This window comes from Elephantulus edwardii, unplaced genomic scaffold (assembly GCF_000299155.1).
Source record: "Elephantulus edwardii isolate Elephantulus edwardi_28Jun2011 unplaced genomic scaffold, EleEdw1.0 scaffold00088, whole genome shotgun sequence".
Taxonomy (NCBI): domain Eukaryota; kingdom Metazoa; phylum Chordata; class Mammalia; order Macroscelidea; family Macroscelididae; genus Elephantulus; species Elephantulus edwardii.
The window spans coordinates 4,943,651-4,966,068 of NW_006399838.1; the positions used below are offsets into that span (position 1 = coordinate 4,943,651).

Sequence of the window (22,418 nt, forward strand, 5' to 3'; positions counted from 1 at the left end):
GGAGGGGACCTGGGGGAGGGTTTGTAAAACAATGAAAGAATCTTTAAAAAAAAAAAAAGACATTTCTGTGATGTGTGAAAGCAGCTAATCACTATTAAACATTCTATTGATGCATAATTACTCCCTTTACCATAGGGAACATACATTTAATTTTACTGCCAAATGGAGCATTGTGGGAATTTTCCACCACTATTTGCTCCTTCAGTTTGATGTTTATAAAGAATGAAGAAATGTAGTTAGATTTCCAAGTAGCAAACTTACTTCTATTCCCTCCATAATCATTCTGATCATCTATTTTGACGGGTTTGGAAGCAGGAGTGGCATCCAGTTCCTAAACAATATGCTTCTGGAAACTCTGGTGAACTTTGAAGAAACGATGATAGTTATAGAAAGGCTTCAGGTCTTTTGTTCACAGGGTCGCTATGAGTCATGCAACTCAACGCCAGTCAACAACAACAATCATCTATTTTCATTCTTAACAAAAGATAATGAAAATCCCAGTATCTGGAATTCACACTCTAAATATTAATTGAACGTCAGTTGGACCAAAAGGAATAAGACACATTCTTACTCTTGAGTTTATACTGGAGGAGGGGGAAGATCAACCACTGACAGTTACACAGGCTGTGCCGGAAGGTGTGAGAGAATTGACAGATAATTATTAGTTGCTACAAGGCCTTAGAAAGGGCCTCTTATCATAGACAGGAACACAGAACACTGGGGAGTGATTTCCTTTCACATGGATATCCAACTTGTTGGTTGCTTTTTTTTTTAATTAATAGCCCACTTTTATTTTTTTAAAATTGTGATTTTTAACAGTGAAGGTTTACAGAATGGTTGGGTTTCCCTCCCTTCATTGTTGCCCGCTTTCCTCTCTCCCCTCTCCTTCCCCCAGTCCACTTTGCAATGCACCTCCTGTTTCAGATCGTTGTCTTACATATAATGTGTAATCATACCTTCCTCTTGACAGTTCCTCCTCTCATTGGTCTAATTTGAATGGTCAGCGATGAGCTTTGATGGTAAAAAGACTGTGTTGGAACACTGTGCCTGTGCTTTGCATGCGTTCACTTAGAGATTGTGAAGCTGGCTCAGGATTAGACGATGTTTCATTCTGTTGTACGTCCTGTGACTGAGCTGGAGCCCCCTTGGATGGCACCTACCAGCAACAGTGTCATCTAAGGAGGCAACTGTTGTTATTTGCCTTATGTTACAAACACATAGTGAGCGGGCTCATTCTAGTCAGAGCTCTGGTTACCAAGAAGGAAGAGGCTGAGAGAAGGAACTTGTTCACAGTGACACAGTAACTAACATTTATCCAACTCGGGTCTACCGCGCTCCACAGTTCCAGCCTGCCTGCTGGATTGCTCTTCCGCGCAAGCTCGCCTAGGAGGGGGCCCCATCTGCATTTATTTGTCACACGATATTCAGTACGACCAAGACAACGTGGTAGACTCATTCCTGTGTCCCTGTTCTGAGAGGGTTCAAAACCAGCCTCCAAGAGTCCCTCGTGACAGTCTGCACACTTATTTTGGATCTTTTTTCTCTTTGTTTGCTCTGCCTTCCCCACCTTTACTGTCACCAAACATCCTGACACAGAAACCATCTCTTTTGAAACTTCTCCATTTCCCCTTTCCTAGGGAACCTTGATTTTTCTCTCCTCCCTACTCTGCTGTTTTCTTTAATTGCTCTTAGTAGGTTTTTCCTCTTTATTCAGGAGCTAAGGACCCGCCTGAGCTGCCTCTTGTTTACTCTGCTTGCCCCAAGGGGTGGACCTGCCGCACTGCCACACCCGTCTGACTCAGAACCTTGCCAAAACTGGCTTTCTGTTCTCCTTTGCAACTTTGTTTTTGCAAGACTTGATGCTTTCGAACTTCCTCATAACCTTTCTACAGATTTATGTCTGGCTTTGCATTTATCATTCATGCTGTGTATTTTTTTTTCTTCATTCTATCTTTTTTTTATAGCTACATCTAAGTTGCAGATAGAGATCATCTCTTCGCATGATCATTAGAAAATGTCTATACATACTTTGTTTCTATCTTTTCCCTTTTCCTCTGCGGCTGTTGTGAGGTGACACTGAGTCAGTTCCTGTTCACAGCAGTCCTTGCCTCTTAGACGGGGTCTTTGGTGGATGGCCCTTGGGCAGTTAATTCCAGATGCCTTCTCCTTAGCTTTTGACTTGAGACACAAACGACATCATTTTTTAACATGCTGAAGTCTGTTTTTCTGAAGTGCAAGGGGAAGGGTGCATCTTATTATTCCTGGCATCAAAGCTAAGGCCGCCGGCCCAGGGGTTAAGGCACTTCCGTCTCATGGCACTGTCCCTGTTAGTAAGAACCAAGTCTAGAGCCGTAGTTTTGTCTCTGTCCGTGACCTTCTTAGCAAGGAAAGTCAGTCATGCTTTTAGTAGAAAAATGTGCATGCGAATACCATTTAATGAGCAATAAACACAGCAAGGTGAAATGACAGGTTCACAGACGCGTGACTGCTACGCAGAATCCACGCTGTTCTCTACCATCGAGTGGGGGCTGACCCGTAGCTGACCATCCAGCAGGTTTTCAGAGCCATAAACCACACGGAGGAGACTGCCCGTCCTTCTCGCTCGACGTGGCTGGGGGATTCGAACAGCCTGCCTTTAGGTTGACAGTGCAATTTGTCATGCACTACACCACCATAGCCCTTTCAGATATATTCAGATTTATTATTGTGTCATTGGCTTCAACTCATAGTGACTGGGTAGACAGAGTAAAGGAAGGTTTTTGAAGCTGTAATCCTTACGGAAGCAGATAATTTCTTCCTTGTTCCTGGCAGGGCTGGTGGCTCTGGACTGCCACCCTTCCTGCTGGCAGCTGACTCCTTCAGGTGTATCCAATTCTGGCTGCCGCTTCGGTGGGTTTCCAGGGCTGCCTATGGCATGGGAAGAGATTGCCCATCTTTCTCCCGTGAAGCCCCTGGGGGATTGTAACCTCCGGGCTAGGACAGGCCGTCCACCTCTCCAGAGATGGCACCACAGAACTTTCAACTCTTGAAACAATTTTATCTCAATCTCCCCCCTTACACTTCTCCCCTCACTCAGTTCTCTCTCAATTTTGTGCTAGTTATGTGATCTGCATTCTCAGGAAAGCATCATTTAGGGAACTCAAGTGTGTGTCCAAACTTCAATTGTAGAAAACGAGTATGCGTTCCACAGTGAAAAATGGTCCATGGGGAAATGCTGTATTACACAGTTACCAAGATCTCTTAACGATAAAATAGTTCCGATTTCCTGCTATATTGATGCATCATTTCTATCTTAAAGAGAAAATAGAATTCACCAAGAGTTGCAAGCCTACTTGTTTACATGTTCCTCATTTCATAAAATGCCTCGTGGAAGTGATCACTTGTTCTCATACTTTGAGGAACACGGTGATAATGTGTTATGCTAGAATGGCTTGTGTGATCGTACACTGAGAAGATAATGTGTTGTATGGTTGACGCAGTGATTTACAACCGGCGTGAGTGTGACAGAGGTTGTGAGGTAGGGCAGAAGGGGGCAGCCTCTGATCTGTTGTTAGTGTGGTTGTAGCTGATGCAATGGTTCCAAACAGCAACAACAGAACGTCTCAGTGCGAACTTTGGGAGCAGACAGGCGTGTGTTCAAATCTTAGCTCCGGGACACACGAGTTGTGTAGATTTCAACAGAATAGTTAACTTTAGAGTTTCTTTCCTGATCTAGGAAGTGGCCATATACTCCATAAACTCACTGCAAAGATTCCATGAGATGAGAGATTATTTGTGTGTGTACGTGTGCAAAGCTTCATTTTTTGAGTTCTCCAAGAGCTTTTTCTTTTTTTAAATTGTGATTTTAATGAAAGTTTACAGAAAAGATGGATTTTCATTCATTTATTGTTAGGCATTTTCCTCCCTCCCCCAGTTAACTTTTAAATTTTTTTTATTCATTCATTGTTGGACAGTTCCCTCCCTCCCCCTCCCCTCTCCTTCCCCAGGCCTCTTTGCCTCTTTGCAGTGCACCTCTTATTCTGGACTTTCGTCACACATGTAATGTCTAATATATTCCTTTTAAACAATTCTTTCCCTCATCTATTCTAATGCAGTGTTCATTATCTATCCATTCTTTTCCTAATTTCCTTCCAACTTCCCATGTCAGTCCTGCTTCATAACGCTAATGTTATTCAGTACTTGTCCTTTTGTGACTGAGATATTTCACTCAGCATAATGTCCTCCAGTGTCACCCATGTTGTGTATTGTTTTACAAAGTTGTTGTTTTTCAGTGCTGCCTCGTAGTATTGCATTGAAGATACCATAGTTTTTCTATCCATTCATTTATATATAGCACTTGTAGCCATAGCCGATGTCTAAGAAGTATATTACTGAAACAATACTTACATTATTGTTGAATGGGGGAAGGGAGAGAAAGGAAAAAGAATTAAGGAATGGTTTACACATGGATAGAAACATTGGTGGAGGGTTGGCCGTTGGGGGGCATGGAGAGGGAGAAGAAATTAGCAGCTAGATGGGTAGGGGAAAGGGAAAGGGGCAGGATAGCGAGGTTTTGACCAAGGAGATTAAATAATGACATTGCACAATTGTATTTGATGTGCAGGACTGAGTATATATGAGTGACTGAATGAAAACCAACTTTTTAAAAGTATATTTGATTTTTGACAGTTGTCTATTATTTATTTTAATAATGATATTTTGGTTTTTATGCCTTTATTTTCACCCTTATTCTTATCAGTGGGAGCTCTGGTGGCCTAGTGCTAAGAAGCTGCACTGCAACCTCGAAGGCACATAGTTTGAGGCCACCAGCTGCTCCACGGGAGAAGGGTGGGCAGTCTCATCCCATGCAATTAATTGCCTCTGAAAACCCACTGGAGGGTCAGCTATGGTTCAGTTCCAACTGTATGGTACATAACAAAAACAACAACACCAGCAACACCACATTCTTACCTGTATCCTATTGCTCTCAAGTTTGTGGCTTCTTATGCAGATATCTCTCATCTTAACAGTCACTGCTATTGGCCATGGCTACTAGGTTGAAATCCTATTGTTGTTAATTGCCATCTAGTTGAGGTCGACTCATAGCGACTCTATGAACAAAAGACCCAATGCCTTCCCACAGCTATCGTTGTTTCTCCAAGATCACAGAGTTTTCAGAGGCATGTGGTTTAGGAAGTGGATGCCACTCCTGCTTCCCAACCTGTTTTACAACTGGGAGCTCCACCTAACACTGTCCACATTGGGAAACCATTATGGTATTTGACATCTCTGTGGCACAAGGTTCAGCATCACAGCAAATGCAGGTTACCTCACCCAGCATGTTGACAAAGAGTGATGTGCAAAGTGGAAGAATGTCCCTCTCATTTAGCAGTGGTTTAGTGTTGTCAAGTTGAATCTGACAGAGGAAGCTTTGCACAAAAGACCTGAACTCTGTTCTGTGATTAACATCATTTCTGTACATTTATAAGAGAGTTTAGCTTTTAGTTCTTATGTGACTAGTTGGGCAAGTTAACGGCACTAAGTCTTGGTTTATTTCCTGCATTATCTGTGAGGATAATGACAGGAGCTCTCTATTAGCTGATCATGAGGACTGAATGAAATTGTGTCCATAAAAACAATGGCACAGTGCTGGGCATAGAGAAAGAACTCAAAACCTCTCCTCATGGCTTAAGTTTTGACACCATGGGCTTCAAGAAAAAAAGTTACACAGTATCCAATTGAAGATTCGGCAGAGGACACAACTAGGCATTTCATCAAAGAACACATTCAGGCAGCCAGTAAACACAAGAAGAAATGCTTTTGGTCATTAGTCAAGATTATAAGTCATTTCAGAGATGAAAACGAAAACAACAATGAGATATCTCATTCCAGCAATAATAGCAAAGTTCAGTAAAACAGAAAACAACAAATGTTGTGTTGAGTATGGAGAGATTAACTCCCTCAGACTGCTGGTTGAGATTGTAAAATGCTACATTTGCCAGTAATCCCAGTACTAGGAATGTGTTGGCTATTGTGTTGCTATCTGCCTATGAGTCAGAATGTACTCACAGCTGGCCTTCCAGAGGGATTGGGAGGCTTGCTTAGTTAAAAACCACAAGAAAAGAATGTGCCAGGTTCTCTATCATTTGTCAGTTGGAGCAATCTCTTTGATAATCCCTAGGAAATTAGAAATTATAAAAAAAGAATCATTACTATCCCATGCAGACAAAACACTGCTGAAGACCTTTCAGAAATGGCCTAGAACAATACATAGAGAACTGCCAGAAGTTCAGGCTGGATTTAGAAGAAGCCATGTACCAGGGGTATCGTTGCTGATGTCATATGAGTTTAACCTGAAAGCAAAGAATTAAAAAAGAAGGAAAAAAAAGAATGTGTATTTGTACTTTATTGATGATGTAAAAACATTTGACTGTGTGGGTCATAATACATTATGGCTAACATTGAGAAGAATGGGAATCCCATTAATTAATTAAGCTCATGCAAAACCTGTACCTAGATCAAGAGGCTATTGTGGGAACAGAGCAAGGGAATATTGTTGTTATTGTTAAGTGCCATTGAGTTATAGGCGACTCATATCAACCCTATGAAGGAAAGTCCTCAACACTTGTATAACTTTCATCCTTTCTCCAGATTCATAGGGTTTCCGGAGGCAAGCTATTTCAGAAGTGGATGCCACTTCTGCTTCCAAGCCTGTTTTAATCGGTGAACTCCACCAAACACTGTCCACCATGGGTGACCATTATCGCGTTTGACACATCAGTGTCACAGTGTTCAGCTTCACAGCAACCACGAGTTACCTCTGTATGGCAAGTGGACACACCAGGGCTATACAACCTTTGGCTTGGTAGCATCAAGCCATGGTTTAAAATGAAGAAATTTATGCATCAGATTTGTACCCTTTCTTTAAACCTATTAATCTGTATGCTGAGGAAATTCTTCAAGACACTGGACTCTAGGAAAAAGAATGTGGCTTCAGGATTGGACGGAGACTCATCAATAACTTTTGTGATGCCTATGACTCAACCCTGCTTGCTGAAAAGTCAGATCTTGAAGCCCTTGCTCCAGAAGATCAAACACTGCAGCCTTCAATATGGATTGCATCTCAACTTCAAGAAAACAAAAGTTCTCACCACTGGACCAGGAAGCAAGATCAAGAGAGATAAAGACATGATTGAAACTGTCCCCATCTTTATCTTACTTGGGTCCACAATCCACTTGGTATCAGAAGTCAGGAGATCAGGGGATGGAGCGCTCTGGGAAAATCTGTAGTCAGGGAACTTCTCTAAATTATGGAGGAACAGTGGAGTGGTGTCATTGGGAGGACTTAGGTGTATCGGAGTCAGGTTGTGGTCTTTTCAGTCACTTTGCTGGACAGTGAACATGGATGATAGGAGAAAAAAAAATGCCTTTGAACAGTGATGTTGGAGAAGATTATATAATATCCCAGAACCGACAAAAGAACAAACAGGTGAAGGTGCATTCAGAACGCTCCTTGGAGGCGAAGGTGATCGCACTTCATCCCACATACTTTGAGCGTGTCGCTAGGAGAGCGTATTCCTTGGAGAGGGACGTCATGCTTCGGAAGAGGGAAGGAGCGAAAGAAAGGAAGAGCCTCGACAAGAAGAGTTGCCGCAGCGACTACAGCGATGATCTCAATTGTGTCAGGGATGATGAAGATGGCACAAAATAGGACAGGATTCGGATCCACTGTTCAGAAGGTCACCCTGAGCCCTACTCAGCTTGACGGCACCTACCAACCACCACCACAAGAAGGATGGAATAATGTATAAAATGAATGTTTCAGTCTTCTTGGAGCTAAAATCAAATGGGAAAGACAAGTAATTACATGACTGAGAATATACGAACCATTTATTGGCATGTCCATGTTAATGCAAACTCCCTGTGGACACATGGTGCCTTGGTATTGTGTTGGAGAAGAGGGCTGCTCCTTGGAGGCAAGGAGGCGGAAGTTCATCGCACATACTTTGGGCATGTTGTCAGGAGAGGGCAATCCTTCGGAAAGGACCTCATGCTGAGAAAGGTGGAGGGTCACAGAAGGAGAGAGAAGCCCTCAACAAGAGGAACTGACACAGCAGAAAAATGGGTTCCACCTAGAGGTACACGGTTCGAATCCATCAGATGCTCTGCTGGAGGAGGGGCAATCTCCTCCTGTACCAGTCAGATCTGATTGGACTGTTCACACACAAATAATAAAATAAAATTAAATTTTTAAAAAATAGGCTCCAGCATATGAGAGGCTGAGGATGGTACAGGAGGGCAAGGTTTCGTCTTTCGTTCATAAGATGACTATGAATTGTACTCAGCTCAAGAGCATCTAACTACAACAACACGGAAACAGTGTTAAATGACAACGTAGCAGTTCTAGAGACGAGGAGAAAGCAACAGAACAAAGGAGACTCGGAGAATGTGTCCTGAAAGAAACCACACGTGGAATGCCACCGGGAAGCGGTGACCAGCGCGTTGTCCTGAGAAGTCAAGGAACGTGAAGCTTCATCAGCATAGCACACTGAACTCGCCAGTCCGTCTGTTAAGTCCCAAGATGCACTCCTGTCCTTTGTATTCCAGAGTTTCACCCTTAACGTGTTTGTTAGGATGAATTCAACTCAAGCATGTCTGCCAAAGCTGATGTTTGGACTTCAAGAAGGTTAATATTTTTGTCAAATGTTTAACTGATCACTCACTGTGCCAGGGTCTGCAGGGATGTCGAGATGTTCAGTCTACCTTGCAAAAACCAAGTTGACCATCCAGCGAACCACGCTGAGGGCTGCCTTCGTCATCACTGTGGGGGCTGTGGGGGCCCCGAGAAGGAAGCCCTGGGATGTGTGGGAGCGCCAGCAACCCTTGTCTGAGGAAGTGCTGTCTGAGCTGAGTCTGAAAAGATAGGAACGCCCCAGACAGACAGGAGAGGAAGGACCTTATGAAAAGAGAAGAGGGCGGCACACACAGGCTGCTTCTGTTGTTACAGAAGGACACAGAAGTTTGAAGGCTTAGTGGGTAAGGAGTTGCACCGCCAATCCAAAGGCAGGCAGCAGGAATCCACCAGCAGCTCCTGGCGGAAAGGTGGACACTCTGCCTGGGCAGTTGACCGCGTCTGCAAACCCGCAGGAGGGTCAGCGATGAGTTACAACCGGCAGCAGTGAGCTGGCTGAGTGGCAGTGAGTTAAACCTTCCTTCACCGCACTGGTCAAGTGGAACTTGTCTCGGTCTTGCGTGGTTACGATCTGTTGCACCCCTTTAACTTTGGTAAACTGAAGTCAGGTAATAGTAAGATTTTGGGAAGCACGCAGTGGGTGGATGCTTTTCCGAGAATGAGCACCACTGGGCGGCTAGGAGCATTTGTGGGAGGGGCCGACAGTCAGCTGCGTTCTCGTGTGAGCACAAACCCCAGGTCCTGGTGGCTCTATTGCTTTTTATTCTCTGTTTTAATGCTGTGTGCTATTACACTACACATATACCGTTATACTCTACTGTTTTCACTCAGCAAACTGTTGTTGTGAAGTGCTGTCGAGGCGCAGACGACTCAGTGACCCTGTGAACAAAAGACCTGAACACTTGGGTGACTTTCATCGTTTCTCCATGTTCATAGGGTTTCCGGAGGCAAGCTATTTCAGAGGTGGATGCCACTCCTGCTTCCAAGCTTGTTTTAGCCAGGAGCTCCTCCAAACACGGTCCACTGTGGGTAACCGGGTAACCGTTACTGCATTTGACACATCAGTGTCACAGTGTTGAGCATCACAGCAAACATGAGTTACCTCTGTACAGCAAATGCACAGACAACTTGTTAAAAATATTCTTCTTCACAAACTCTTTTTACTGTTGTTGTTGAGTACCGTGGAGTCGGAACTGCCCCACAGCTGCCCCTCCAGTGGGTTTTCGGAGGCAGTAGATTACACAGGAAGAGACTGCACCTCTTTCGCCTGTGGAGCAGTTCCTGGCTTCAATCTGTGTGCCTTTGGGTTGGAAGCCTCACTCCTTACCATTAGGGCCCCAGGGCTCCCTCACAAACCCTTAGTACAGCAGTAAAACTTTGATAAAGAAATATATAATCAGAACCATTGGGGTTTTTGTCTTAAGCAAAAACCAGTCCTGTCAAGAAAGACACAGGAGAGATCCTCAGCCGCTGGGGAATCTCACATCCTTGTCACAGCTTCTGTCCAGTCCCCCTGAGAGAGGGGAGGGGCCCATCTTGTCATGCACCATCAAGAAGGTACACTGTGGTTGTTGTTAAGTGCCGTCGAGTTGCACACAACTCATAGCAACCTTATGAACGAAAGACCTGAACACATGTTTAACTTTCATCCTTTCTCCAAGTTCATAGGGTTTCCGGAGACAAGCTATTTTGGAAGTGGATGCCACTCCTGCTTCCAAGCTTGTTTTAATTGGGGAGCTCCACCAAACACTGTCCACCATGGGGAACCATGATCGCATTTGACTCATCAGTGTCACAGTGTTCAGCTTCACAGCAACTACAAGTGACCTCTGTACAGCAAATGGACAGACCAGGGCTATACCACTTAGAAGAATGTTTGACCAAAACCAGTGAAAACCAGGTGTGAGTGCCACAGATTAAAATCACCCATCTTTGACTTGGCAGCATCACTTTCTATCCACCAGACCCACAGAGCTCTATGTTGTTGTTGTTATTATTGTTATTGTTAAGTGCCTGTACTCAGCCAAAAAAAAAAAAGTGAGGTCTCTGTTGCTTCAGAACCTCTTTTTTATTTTAACAGAAACTACAGTTGTTGGCAGCTATGGTGTGTTACTTGGGACAAAATTGTCTCGCATGTGTGTTACAGGGATTGAGTCTGTCATTGGAGACCTTCTTGCTTTTACCATTTAGTCTACTCTTCTGCTGACTTGTATTTCTTGTCTTACCCCACCCCGTTTCATCCCTCGCTAAAATCCGGCCACTGGTAATTGTTTAATGACTCCTAAGAAGTAGACCTCCTGAGGTAGTTCATCTCCTGGACTAGGCTGTAAGTTCAGGGAAGGGAGGGGATATGTCTCTGTGGCTCAGTATTTCCTGCCTGGCACAAGGCAAAGCTGCACATATTTGCTGAGTGAATAAATGATTGAGTGAGCAGGTGTAAACTGATAGCCTCTGCAGTCAGGTAGGTGTGGTGTCAGTATTCTAACAGGAACCTGTCTTTGGCACCGGTAGTGGGATCCACAGTGAAGCTGGATTTGCCTGGATTCCTGTTTCTTCTTCACAGAGAAAGAATGATGAGTTCAAGTTGGAAAACGATGAGATGAGAGCTGCTTGCATTTCTTGCCCAGAAATCATGAACTTCAGAAGCGACAGTGAAAGGAAGCAGAGTCGAACAGCGATCCAGTCATTCCTTCAGCATTTACATAGAGCACTTGCTGTAATATCTTCCAGGCAGCGTGCTAGAAATGTGGAAATGAAGATGAATGAGCTAAATCCAGAGTCAGGTTAAGGAAAACACTGCATGCTCCTGGAGTACCAAGACAGGAGTCCGGGGGTTGAGTTGGATAGGATGCTTCAGAGGAGGGGACGTGTGAGATGGGACACGGAAGAATGGACTGGAATGTCGTCGTGAAGTAAAGCAGGAGAAATACCTGAAGATGGACAGAACCCTTTGTTTCAGCCTTCTCTATGTTTTTGTGGGTGTTCTTTTTTTTTTTCTTCTTGTGTGTGTGCCATCAAATCAGATCTTACTGGTACAGGAGGAGATTGCCCCTCCTTCTCCAGCAGAGCATCTGGTGGATTCGAACCATGTACCTCTGGGATTTTAGTGCAGCTTCTGGCCGCTAGGCCACCAGAGCTCCCTAGCCTTCTATATGTTTGAGGCTGATGCAAGGGAGGATATCAGAAAGGGGAGTGATGTTAGAAGATGAAAAGGTCAAGGGTGTGTCTGAGTCTGAGCAGTGGGTGGAGGGCAGAGGGTGATGAGAGTTCTTTAAATTCTGTTAATACCTGGCTCTTACAGGTGCTTTAAGGCATAATTCCTTGGGTAGACACGGCCAGGAAGGACCAGTCCTTGGAGAAGAACATCATGCTTAGGGGGGCAGAGGGACAGCGCAGGAGAGGTAGACCCTGGACGAGATGGATTGACACAGTAACTAGGGCAAAGAGGGTAGGTGTGTCGGAACCCAATTGGCTCAGGGCAGGGCAGAGCTGTTGTATGGGTTCTGTGAGTCACAGGCAAGTCAAGGGCACATTATAACAACAACAACAACGTGTGACAGATTAGAGCTGCCCCATAGAGTTTTCTGGGCTGTAGTCTTTATGGGAGCAGATAATGAAAACATGTAATCATTCTGTATGAAATTAAGAAAACGGGGGATATAATCCCAACACAGCCACTATTTACTTTCTCCACCCTCTTCTGTCACTGTGTACGCATTTTTTGGTGGGATGCTCTCTTGCTGTCGTGGACTATTTGACTTTCTTGGTTTTGGCTGTGTAACTCACCACAGGACTGGGTCAGTGGCTGCAGAGAAGGGGAAGTGGGGGTTGGTCAGTCTTGCCATCCTGTCAGCGGGCTCAGATGAAAAACAGGAATCTCCCCACCATTGAGAAAGAAGCAGCAGAGTGCACTGTATGCTTTGGGCCAGAGAATCTTGTGCAAGATGAGTAAGGTTAAGAAGCAGGAGAAACAGACAAGGCAGCCCAGGCAGCAGTAGGAGTTGACCGCAGCGACAGTGGCAGCAGCAGAAGTGGCAGAGAACCAGAGACTGAGACGAGACAGAGTCATGCCTCCGAATTCACAGAGCAAGAAAGAGGAGTGCTTGCTGGCCAGTGGCTGCTTTTGATTGCTTCCAGGAGTAGCTAGATCTGCCCTTCCGTGGAGCCAGGGCTGAGCACCTTTGACCCTAAGCTTCCTGAACCAGTAAGGGTGGTGTGTACTAAGAGAGCCTTGTAACTCTGCTCTGAGCAGGGCAGGGCCAACGCCTTAAAGCCTCAAGGCTGAGGATCACAGAGAAGCCTGTGAACGTGCCTGACAAGAGGCTGTCTGGCGAACAACAAATGCTGGCGAGGTTGTGGAGAAACAGGAACCCTTATTCACTGCTGGTGACAGTGTAAAATGGTGCAGCCACTATGGTAGGCAGTATGGTGCTTTCTCAAAAAGTTGCAAACCATTTGACGCAGTGATTCCATTACTTGAGATTATACCCTAAGGAAACCAGAACTGCCACCCAAGCAGATAGATGCACACCATGTTTATTGCGGCCTTCTTCACAATAGCAAAGAGCTGGAAACAACCCAAGTGCCCATCAACAAATGGATAGAGAAGCTCTGGTATATTCACACAATGGAATAGTATGCAGCACTGAAAAACAAGGAACTCATGAAATATACAAAATGCGTGACTATGAAATATCTCAGTCACAAAAAGACAAATACTGCATAGTGCCACAGTTATAAAACAGGACTGACACTGGGATTGGGAGGTAACTAAGAAAAGAGGGGATAAATAATGTACACTGCATTGGAATAGACAAGAGAACTGTATAAAAGGAATATATAATTAGGTATTATTGGCATGAAAAGAGTCCAGAATAAGAGATGCATATTAAAGTGGTCTGGGGAGACTGTATAACATTGAAAGAATTTTTTTTTTCCCAAAGAAGAATGTGAACTGAGGGGGAGGAAAATATGCAACAATGAGAGAATGGAAACCCAAGTTCTCTATAAATTTTCATTAAAATCTTAATAAAAAAATATAACCTACAATATGCAGATGACACACCTTGCTTCCTGAAACTGAAGAAGACCTGAAACACTTGCTGCAAAAGGTCAAGGACTGTAGTCTTCAATATGGATTGAAGCTCAACATCAAGAAGACAAAGATTCTAGCCACTGGACCAATGGGCAACACTGTGATATATGGAGGAGATATGGACGTTGTTAGCAATTACAGCTTGCTCAGATCCACAATCAACAATCTTTTTTTTTTTTAATTTATTATTAATTTCAATGAAAATTTACAGAGACTTTGGATTCCCATTCATTCATTGTTGCACTTTTCTCCCTTCCCAACCCTCCCCCCCAGTACACTACCCTCTTGGAAAAGTAAAAGTCTTTCATTGTTTTACAATCCCTCCCCCCCATGTCCACTCCACTATGCAGCCTTCTCTCTGGACTCCTTTCATAACAAAAATACCTAATCACATATGCCTTTTAAACAGTTTTCTCCCTCATCTGTTTCAGTGCAGTATACATTATTGAACCCATCTTTCTCAGTCTCCCCCCAACCCCGAGGTCAGTCCTGTTTTACAACAGTGGCACCCCGCAGTATTTGTCTTTTTGTGGCTGAGACACTTCACTCAGCATAATGTCCTCCAGAGTCACCCATTTTGAATAATATTTAATGAGTTCCTTGTTTTTCAATGTAGCATAGTATTCCATTGTGTGAATATATCAGAGCTTCTCTATTCATTCGTTTGTTGATGGGCACTTAGGTTGTTTCCAACTCCTTGCTATTGTGAACAAAGCCGCAATAAACATGGGTGTGCATATTATCTGCTTTGATGTCAGTTATGGTCTCTTTGGGATATATTCCCAGTAGTTGCAAATAGATGAACATCAGTCTCCTTGCTTTACAGCCTGACTTTTTTTATGTAAGGACGAGAGCTCTAGGTGAAAATCCTCGCCCTTGAATCTCCTCCAGGATGCTTTGTTCTGAGTTTGTTCCTCTCGTTTTTTGAGGCCTCTCGAGAGTCTTAGGATAGCTTAGCTTGAGTATGTCCTAATATGTATTATTGCAGAGTTTTTCTCTGAGGAAACTTAGCACAGCCTTGTGTCCTGGTTGTGTGTGAAGTCAAGCTTATGTAAGATCACCTATGGCTTGCTGAAGACCAGAAGTTGTCTAATCCAGCAAAGGAGAAACAGTAGTTAGCTTCTGGTCTGGGACTAAGCTGGGTTGGACTGCACCTGGTACTAGCATTTAGCTGTGCCCTGAGTCATTTCATTCAGACACTGGGCTCAGTCTTGTAAAACAAGAGGGTTAGACTAGGCAAGGCCTTCCCAAATCAGTTTTAAAGGAAGTTAATAGCAATTAAATCTTGCCTTTAGAAACTTGATTCCAAGCTAATTTTTGAGAGCTCTGGTGGCCTTACCAGTAAGGAACTGGGTTGCCAATCCCAAAGGTGTGTAGTTCAAATCCATCAGCTGCTTCATTTAGAAAGATCGGCAGTCTCCTCCTATACAGCTTAGAGCCTCTGAAAACCCATGGACGCTCAGCTATGAATTGGTACTACTAACTCAATCACAAAACAACAACAAACAGGAATGAAAAGATTGACATTTAAGCAGAGTTAAATACATTCATCATGTACAATTTTCACTTGAACCTTAGTGGCATACTAGTTAAGCACTTGGCTTCTGACCAAAAGGTTGGTAGTTCAAGGCCACTGAGTGACCCTGTGAGATAAAGACCTGAGGACTGTGTGTCAGAGTCAACTGCATAGCACCACCACCAAATGCTACTTGTCAGGGTTTTTGAATAGCTAGTGTGTGTTACGAATCTCTGAAAGAGTTTCTTTATAAAGAACGTCCCAAGTTTAGCTGATTACGGATGTGTAGAATCCCTTGCTTTTTGTTCCCGGTACATCTGTCATCTCTGTAAGCTTCTGTCTCCAGAACTGTGTGAGAACAGCTGCTCTGTATTTTTCCTTCCAGCTCTAATGTTACAATATTTTAAATGTGTAGAAAGGTAACAAAAATTAAGAGAAGCTAGTCGTTGCCACAGAGAGCTCAAAGATTGAATCACTGCACATCTCCGAAGGGAGGTCAGAGGTTGAGTGTTGAGAGCTGTGTGGTCAAAACATGGACCTCTAGCTCTCAGCCTGGAAGCCAGACACAGAAAAGTGGAAGAAAGGAATTAAAACAGTAAAAATTAGCGTGGTGGTGTTGTTAGGTGCCATCAAGTCAAGGATGACGCCATAAACCACAGATCTGAACCTTGTCCAGTCCGGTGCAGTCTTCACAGTCGCTGAGTCACGTGAGCCCGTTGCTGCAGTCACTGTGTCCGTCCACCTGATGAAGAGTCTTCCTCTCCTCAGCTGACCCTCCACCTTTCCAAGCATGATGTCCCTTCCCAAGGAATTAGTACAGTTAGGAAAAGTTTGCTATGAAAAAAGAAGAATTATCAGAGTCTCAGAAACTTTCAGAGATATGTTAGAACATTTTTCAATGGCCATGCAGAAAGAAAAAAAAAATAATCCAGAACAAGGTTGTGTGTTCTCTGGGAATTGACCTCCCCTTGCTCTGGGCCTCAGTTTTCAAAGGCAAGATTCAACATTTATTCCATCTGGTGTTTTAAAATTGCATCATTTCATTTGCATCCAATTGAAGGATAAATCCTTGTTAGGGATTGAATTGTGTTATTCAAAGATAGGTGTCCAACTAGACTGGGCCATTATTCAGAGCCATATGGCAATTATGTAATGATAGAAACATTTTCCAGAATGTTATCAGTCAATCAACTGTTTGATGATTAGTGTAGAATATAATACTCTTATTCAGGTATTAGCCCAGTTCCAATGGCAGAGGAGTTTCCCTGGGTCTCATCTATCTAACCTTTTATCTTACAAGTGATAAAAGGAGAGAAATATAAACAGTGGACATCGTAGCAGCAAGAGAGACTGGATCTGAGTATGTCATTTGGGTCACTGCACAGAGAACCTTTTATACCCAGGAGAAGAGTGACTCCAAGGCCTACAGGTGCTGAAAGGAGACAGTGAGCCAACCATTATGAGAGCCAACATGGGAAGAAAGTCTCTAGAACTAGTGCCCTGAATTAAAACTTCTGGCCTCTAACCTGTGAGGGAACACACCTCTGTTTGCCAAAGCCACCCACTTGCACCGTTTCTGGTAAGCAGCTGTTGTACATAGGGTCACAATGAGTCGCAGGCAACTTGATGGCACCTAACAACAATGATCTCTTAATTATAAGATATAGTGAATAATGAATGCAAGGCTTGGTAAAGAAATTGTTTTAGATAGAGGAGAAACGTATTTCAACACCAAATATGAAAATGGACATCATTCTGGAATTGAAAACGTCAATGACTTAATCTCACTCGGACCCTCGTTACCAGCAGTCAGGAAAACAGGAGATGCATTGCTTTGGACAAGCCCGTTGTGAGGCACTTCTCCAAACTACTGCAGAGCAGTGATCTCAGTTTGAAGACTGATGATGTCCTTGTTTCAGGCCATGGTCTTTTCAGTCACTTGCTGCGTATCTGAGAGCTGGACAGAGAATAAGGACGAGAGAAGAAGAAGGGATGCCTTTGAGCTGTGGTGCTGGAGAAGAGCCCTGACTAGCCCATGAATGGCCAACAAGCAGCAATGTCTTGTGTGGTTGGATTCATCTAGTGCAGCCAGCCAGAGTGCTCCTTAGAGGCAAGGATAGGCCCTCAGCTCACATTTATTTATCCCTTTCAGCAGTTCTCTCCCTCATCTGTTTCAATGCAGTATACATAATTTATCCCATCTTTCTCAGTCTCCCACCAACCCTGATGTCAGTCTCATTTTACAACAGTGGCACTATGCAGTATTTGTCCTTTTGTGACTGAGATGTTTCACTCAGCATAATGTCCTCCAGGGTCACCCATTTTGTATAATATTATGAGTTCCTTGTTTTTCGGTGCAGCGTAGTATTCCATTGTGTGAATATACCACAGCTTCTCTATCCACTCGTTTGTTGATGGGCACTTGGGTTGTTTCCAACTCTTTGCTACTGTGAACAAAGCCGCAGTGACATTCATTCATTTTATAAGTTCTTGTTGAATATGTACTGTATATTAAGTATTGGGTTAAGTCCTAGAGAAGTAGTAGTAAATGATCCTTATGTCCTCTGTAGAGTGGTACCTAGCTTCAAACAAAAAATGTTTCTGTGTAGACATTCATTGTTGCAGTAATTTTTTTAATGTAATGATTCTGTTCCTTTTAGTGTTTATGTCTGTAGCACATACACTAAAGTTAGACTGCTACCGAGATTAGCATGGCCCCTTTGCAAGGATGACACAGACGTTTCAAGTGTTCAGTATTTTTATATCTGCTTGATCATCGTCTGCTTTTATGGGTTCAGTGCTTATGTGTCAGATGCTGTGCTGAAGTGGAACATTCAGATTAAGACAGATTGGGAGAGACTAGAAAGAAGGCTTGGCCAGCCACTCCTGACAAAACAGGCCTTCAGAAACCCGTTGCTCTCAGTATCCTTGAGTCAGAACTGACCCACAGCTGACCCTCCGGCGGCTTTTCAGAGGCCGTCAGTTACACAGGAGGAGATCGCCCATCCTTCTCCAGTGGAACAGCTGGTGGATTTGAACTGTGTGCCTTTGACATTGCAGTGCAGCTTCTTACCTTGGCAACAATAGCAGAGTTCAACAGAGCAGCAAACAGCAAATGGTGGTGAGATTGTGAAGAGATTAGAACGCTGATTCACTGCTGGTGAGAATGTCAAATGGTGTAGCCATGATGGAAGGCAATCTGGTGCTTTCTTAAAAATACGGAAAGAAAAATACCATTTGGTCCAGCAGTTCTGCTTTTGGGATTCTATCCTAAAGAGCCACAACTTAAACAGATGTGTGACATCCTTGTCTATTGCGGTATTATTCACAATGGCAAAGAGATGGAAGCAACCCAAGTATTCACCAACTAACGAATGGATAGAAAACCAATGAAAATGAAAGACAATGACCTTGTAAAAATTACACAACACGGGTGAGCGTGGAGGACATTATGCTGAGTGAAATATATCTCAGTCACAAAAGGACAAATACTGCATAAAACTGTGTTATAAAATAGGACAGACACGGGTAGGGGGTTGTGGGGGAGAGTAGGAAAAGAGTAGACAGATAATGAACACTGCAGTAGAACAGATGAGGGAAGAACTCTCGGAAAGGAATACATGTTATGCTTGTGTGTATGATAATAATCTGGAATAAAAGGTGCATTGCAAAGTGGGCTGGGGGAGGGAGAGGGAAGAAAATGGGCAACGATGAATGGATTTTTCAAAAAGTTTTAAAAGGTAAAAAGAATTTTTCTCAATCATAAAGTGACTTTATGCTTAAACATAGTTTTTTTAAAAACAACTGTTTTGCAAATAATGCCAAGAAAACACATAAATGTAAGATTGTAAGACGCTTTAAAGATAAACCATTTCTGTGCTCTCGTTCACCAAAGTAGATTGTTTGCGTAAATTCAGATAGTCAGGAACATTCTTGAGAACTTGCAGTGGAAGTTTGCTGCTTCATCAACATAGTGCTGCTGTGTTCGCTCTCCATCACAGCCCTTTCATTCCAGCACATTCCTCTGATGTGTAAAGCTGATCTCTGGGCTGTAAAAACAAAGTCTTAAGTCTTACATGAAGAATATTTTCTTTTCTTGAGCTCTGTTAATTTCTACGCTTAGGACATAACAGGACGACTATCGGAATGTGTTTAGTCTTGGCTGGGATGTTCCATTTGTGATGTGATGGTTTGATGAATGAGTTTCAAAGTGACCCTTTTAAAGCTTCAATTTCCAATTTTCACAGAATAGATCAAGAGTCAGGGGTGGGGGGGGTAGTTCTAACTGCTATTCTTCAGCACCTTCTGAGATCTGTATTGTGTTGAAATTGAAGATAAAAATCTGAAACTGATGGGCTGGCCAGAATCTTCATGGAATAAATATTAGAGTAGCCAGACTAGATTCACATCCAAGTATTTTAATCAATTCCTAAGCCTTTTTAAAAGACCACCAATATTCAATATTTGCCAAGGTTCTCACTTCCTTCGTGTCAGTTTCTGCTCCTTTTTATTTCTCGATGACACTTCTGAGTGTGGAGACACTTCTGAGTGTGGAGACACTTCTGAGTGTGGAGACACTTCTGAGTGTGGAGACACTTCCAAGTGTGGGTCTTCCTCGTTCCACTCTTCCTTCCCTTTATTTCCTCAGGTTCCTTAATCTGGAAAGCCACACACATCTGCCGTTGCCCCTGTGAGCTCACCGGTCTGGGCAAGTAAGGGCTTGCAGATTTCATTTTATGTCCTTTCCAGCACCTGAAACTCCTTATCAAGTCTGGCTTCTAACTTATTGCATCACTTCTGAAGCTTTTTAATGGCAAGGACTTGGCATTTTACTGAGCTGGGGAGGTTCCCGATAAGGTTGTTTCTGGGATTTGTTGCATTCTGCGCTGGGGCCTGGGGACCTGCACCCCCGCCCCGTGCTGGTTCTCTCCATTACCTCCTCCACAGTTCCTGGACTTGGCAACGCAGATGCCTTATTCAGTTCTCCTATGTCCAGGAAAACACAAGGGAGCTCTAGGCTGGCTCTGGATAGAAGGAGAATTGATGGTTTTGAGCTGTGGTGCTGGAGAAGAGTACTGAGTATACTATACCATGGACTGCTAGGAGAACAACCAGGTTTGTCCTGGAGAGGGTGAGACCAGGCTGCTCCTTGAAGACAAAGATTCTGAAACTTCATCTGACATGCTTTGGGCATGTTTCAAGAAGGGATCAGTCCTTGGAGAGGGACATCATGCTTGGGACGGTGGAGGGACAGCGCAGGAGAGGAAGACTCCCAATGAGGTGGATTTTGTGACTGGGGTAGTGGGGGTAGCTGTGTGAGAGACTTGGCACAGGATAGAGCAGGGCTTAGGGCTGTTGTACATAGGGTCACTATGAGTGGCAGGTGACTTGTCAGCGCATAACAACAACAGCAGCACAGGGGGCTCTAGTGGCTTTGGGGTACATGCTGATAATCCAAAGTTAGGCAGCTGGAACCCACCAGCTGCTCCTGCGGAGAAAGCCGGACAGTCTCTCACACAGTGTGCTGCTTCTGAACCCCTGCGGGAAGGTGAGCCCAGCCCACGGGACATGACGAAGACTGAGAGAGGGGAGCGTTGATTCTTTGTTAACTATGCCGCAAAACAGAGTCAGAGTCATTAGACTATCAGTATTTAGTTCAGTAGAATTTGTTGTCAATCCCGTTTCTCTCAGGGCTGAGAACGATGTGTTACTTTCTAAACATGGACACGCCAATGGCTCAGTGGTAAAATTCTGCCTTTCCACCCAGAGTTCCGGATTTGATCTCCACTCAGTGTCCTCATGCACTGTGACCACGTGCCTCTCGGGGCAGCTTCTCGACTGTGCTCTCATGCTAATCGATGCCAGCGGGGCTTCGAGACGGACATGATTAGGACAAAGGGCTGGGAATCGAATCTAAAACCATGAGGATCGCATGGAAATGACAAGCATTTTACCTCCTTCAGTTGCCCCTGAGTCTCCGTGAACCAAGGACCAGCTCCTCACAGCTAGCAGCTCATGGAGTTTATTAGGAAAATGAAGAGGCTCTCATTCCAGGGTGTTGCAGCTGTTGTAGACCAGAGAGTCGGAACCAATCCATGGCTGCCCCTCTGGTGGGTTTTCAGAGGCAGTTAATCGCATGAGAGGAGACTGCCCGTCCGTCTCCTGCAGATCAGCTGGTGGCCGATACCGTCCTCAGGCCAGACATCGTCTGCAGTGTGCAGGCTTTTCACCTTCAGCCTCATGGTTTGGGTCAGTGTCACAAAGTCCCCTCAGTCCTGCCAGGAATTGCATCTTCTTTCAGTCCTCCAGCAAGCCTGGGTGAAAATCTCTGGTTCTAGATCTGAGGGGCAGCAGTGTCACGTCAGCTTTGTCCCAGATTTGTCCCGGGGTCTCCGCTGAAGGTGCTGTTGCTTTTGGTCTGGCTGGTGCAGGAGGATGCGTCCTGCTTCCTCTTCATTGTTGCTGTTGAGAGCTCCAATTTCTACTGCTTAAACAGCCCAATTTCAACCTAGTGGGATGGTGAGACGGTCCAGGCACACCCTCTTTGTATGATCCTGGCCATTTATGTGACAAATTCCAAGTCAGTAACTAGGAAAGAAATTTTTAACAGTGAACCCTTGACAGCTGGTCCTCTATTTCTAGAAAAGTTATAGCCAAGAAAGCCCAGTGGGGCTCTTCGCCTCTGTTATGTGTGGGGCAGCTATCCATCAGATCAGATTCTGCCGTACCCAACAGGAACAGGGTCAGTGTAACCCAGATTTCCTCATCTTCTTGTACCACTGGGACTAACAGACTGTCCTGATTCTTAATTCTTTAGGCCAAGGAGTCAGTGAGCCTCTTTAACTTGTTAAGTGCTGTCGAGTCACTTGCAAGTCCACTTCCTGAACAACATGCCTCTAGAAACGCTACAAACTTTGAGAAATGATGATAGTTATAGAAAAACTTCAGGTCTTTTGTTCATAGGGTCGCTATGAGTCATGCTTGACTTGATGGCAATCAACAAGTATCACAGCTCTGAAGCCTGCTCTATCTTGAGTCTCCCTTGTTGTCTCTGACACACCGACCCCCATTTCCCCAGTCACTAAGTCAAACCATCTCATCTAGGGTCTTCCTCTTTTGCACTGTCCCTCCACCCT

General features: G+C 44.1%; 1 protein-coding gene and 1 pseudogene across 2 annotated transcripts in view; one reads left to right on the forward strand and one right to left on the reverse strand.

Moving 5' to 3' along the window:
- NCEH1 (neutral cholesterol ester hydrolase 1) overlaps positions 1-22,418 on the forward strand; it is an 83,420-nt gene that overhangs the window by 9,896 nt on the left and 51,106 nt on the right. The window lies entirely within an intron of this gene.
- Positions 19,936-21,524, reverse strand: LOC102868799 (annotated as a pseudogene).